This window comes from Balaenoptera musculus, chromosome 7 (genome assembly GCF_009873245.2).
Source record: "Balaenoptera musculus isolate JJ_BM4_2016_0621 chromosome 7, mBalMus1.pri.v3, whole genome shotgun sequence".
NCBI classification, from domain to species: domain Eukaryota; kingdom Metazoa; phylum Chordata; class Mammalia; order Artiodactyla; family Balaenopteridae; genus Balaenoptera; species Balaenoptera musculus.
In genome coordinates, this window is record NC_045791.1 from 102219437 (window position 1) to 102222919 (window position 3483).

The window sequence follows — 3483 nt, forward strand, 5'->3', positions numbered from 1 at the left end:
GGTAGGATGAAGCCAGGCTCTAAAGGTAGCAGCGGGGGCGGGGCCGGAGGCGGGGCCAGGGCGGGGCCGGCCCTTCTCGGAGCCGGCGGCCCCGCCCCAAAGTTTTGTGTGGGCTCTTTACAAGCTTCCAGAACCTTTGAACTAGAGGCGGGAATCCGCGGTCTGCGGGCAAACAGCTCTGTACCTGAAAAGACCAGCTGAAAGTGGTATGTTGATACCCAACGAAATAAAGCAAGATGAGCAGAATGCAGTGTCGATCATCTGCTTATAAATATGTCATTTCGTATAAATCCATTTATTCCAAAAATTTATGAGAGGCTCAGTCATGATCTCCATGTTGCAAATAAAGTGAGGCTGAAGGAAATAAGACTGGTAAATAGAGAAGCCTGGATTTTTGTCAGAATATCCTGGCTCCAGAGCCAATGTGTATAACCATTGTTTTTGTTTTTGTTTTTAAAGGTGGTGAGGTGGGAGGTTTTCTGGAGCTTTGAGAATTTTCTAATACAAATAGTCCATGTATTAAATACTTTTTATTAAGCAGAGATTTTTAAAAAAGCATTATGAAGTTCTCATTGCTTAAAATAGATTTTTTAAAAAACTTCTTTTCTTTATCTGTTGCTGGAAATAGAAAACTCTCTCTGAAGATGAACATTGCTTAGTTTCTAAAGACTCCTAGTGAAAATGGAATTGATTAAAAGTCTCCCCAGGTGTCTTGGGTCACTAAGTCCTATTGGCTTAGATTTTCTATTCTCATCCTCCTGTGACTTTTAAGAAGTCTGCCTATAAATTACCAAGATGCACCACAGGAGTGGCAATGAGTAAATTGTAGGGCCCTCCCAGGGAAAACTGAAATTTTCTTAAAGGTGAGGGTGTCATGTATTCCCTCTACACATCTCCCTGAGAGACCATCTCACCTTGGACCTTGAGAAGTTTACTGCTGTGTTTCTCCGATATCTCTTAGCCATAGTCTAAGCCAGAGAGAGATGATGAGGAATTCTTTCATTCATAGAAACCTAAACATATTTGCTGAGGAGACGATGTGAGGATTCCATTCTGTATGATCCAGTGGTGGGAGGTGGGTGGGTGAGGGCGTAGATGACAAGGGAGGAGCCATGTGTTAACAGCTGTTGTCTCAGGTGATGGTTCTTAGGAATTTCTTGTACCGTTCTCCACTTTTGTGTGTGTTTGACATTTTCCATGATTAAAAAAGTTTACAAAAATAATCTGTTCATTATGAAGCTATTTCTTGAGTACATACTATGTGCCAGTCACTGCTCTAGGTGCTAGAGAAATGTCAGTGAGCAAGAGTGAGAATCTTTGTACATTCTAGTTGGGTGTGGGGTGAGGCAGGGAGAATGACAAAGGGTAAGCATGGTAAAGTTATGAATGTTATGGTATGTTAGAAAGTGGTGAGTACTATGGGAAAGAAAAAAGAGTAGAGATCAGATGAGGGTGTAGAATGATGGAGAAGAGGGCAAAGTCCTGAGCCTTGGGTACCAATCTCGGGAAAGGACCCGCAGAGAAGGCTGAATAGGAAGGAGAAAAAAAAGGGTGGGGTGGTGTGATCAGGGAGGAGGGAGAGGTCAACTGTGTCATTTGTTGCTGGGAGGCTGGATGAAAAGCCCTGTGGAAAGTGTCAACTATTCCCTTGGTTGGCTTGTACAGGAAGTGAATTGAGTGTCTCTTACATTGGTACTCATCAAAGTGGCTGCAATAATGTACCCAAAAATCTATCTGAATTGCTGATATAGGATCAATCACTGAGAAAAGGTGACCAGACAAAGAAAACTGAAATAGAAAGCTGTGTTGTAATTGACTATCCATTTCCCTCTCTGGTGTTGACTCCTTGAAGGCAAGTGATTGTTTAACCTCAGACCTCTAGTGCTTGGCTGAATATCTGGCCTAATACAGCACGTATTTGCTGGCTGAATGAGTGAGTAAAAAACACATAGAGTGAGGGAGTGAAGCTCTGACCTGCCACACTGGGGCTGTCAACTCTTTAAACCAGAACTCAGATGCAGACACAGATGTCATAACAGCATCTGTAGGAGAGCACAGGAATTTCCCTCAATGATATTGACAACTAAAGGTTGGGGATTTCCCCCCAAATTTCTCTCTTTTTTGTAAAACCAGATATAGGACAGTAGGGGACCAATCATCCATTAACTGAAACCTATCCCGATCTTTGAGTATCACTCTTTGTCTTTTGTGCCATTGGCCTCACCCATGGGCTGGTGTACATCTCATAGAACAGAGAGACACATTAGAATAAGGAAAGATCATTTTTTAATTAAGAAAGAGTTCCTTTTTTTTTTTTTTTTTTACAAAACATAGAAACGGGGGAAAAGTTAGTAAATGTACAACAGAAAAGAACAAAAAGTCCATCGTATGTAATGTTTTCAAAAAAACGAAATATTACCTATCATGATTTTACTTCGTTATGTTTATAATATAAATAGAGTTTTGACACGAGTGGCTGTGTTCCCACGCACTAATGTTGGTAATGTATGCTGGTCTTTCATCTTTTTTTTCCAAGTGGAGACAAGATTACAAAGATGACAGAGAATAAATACCTCCTTATGCTAAGTTCTGAAGATACAGGGAGGAGAAATTGATGTCATCATGACACCACACTGAAGGGAAAGAACAAGCCCTGAAACTTAAGCGTAAAAGGGGCAGAAGAGCAGTTCCAAGGCATCAAGGTACCTGGGACAGGAGCAAGAGGGCAGGAGGGATGGAGGAGAGTCTTACCAGATGCTGTGAGCTGAGCTCCCAGCGTCTCTTACCCTAGAGGCAGAGCCCATCGGCTACCTAGCAGCTGCATTGCTTCCGGCAGCAGCTCTCGTGCTGGCAACAGCCCTTCCCAAACCCGCAGCTACACGGGCTGCAGCTCCAGGTGCGGCGATGGCGGCAGACCGCGGGGACGCTGCAGCAGCTCCCAGGGCAGCCGTAGCAGCAGGGGCCGCAGCTGGGGCCGCAGCCGACCCGGGAGCGTCTGCACGGGGCGCAGCTGCCGCCACCCCAGCCGAGGCAGCCACCGCACCTTCCACAGCCACAGCTGCCCACGGCGTCGGGAGAGAGGCCTCGGGGGAGGTGAGGAGGGAGACCCAGGAGGGAGGGAGGTCTGATGCCGCCTTCTGTGGGGGGAGGCCCTTAAATACTGACAGCCCCCCCTTTTTTAAGCCCAATTTCCACAAAACAATCTCACAAGACCTTTTATTTACTTCCTTCCTGAGTACCTGTGCCATGATAACTTGCTATTTTTAGCAAGCAGCCTCATAACCTTGAGTTTTCTGTTAGGGATGAAATAGTTGTGTGTTACATCTTTAGTTCAGATGTAGAAAAGTGATGGCCGACGTGTAGGGAAAAAGCAGCCCCAGGGGCCTCAGAACGTTGCCTGCATCTCAGACACGACCATCGTAGATGGTTCAAGTTCCCCCAAGTGCAGAAGAGTTTCTCCACGATGCCGGGCACCCGAACTGG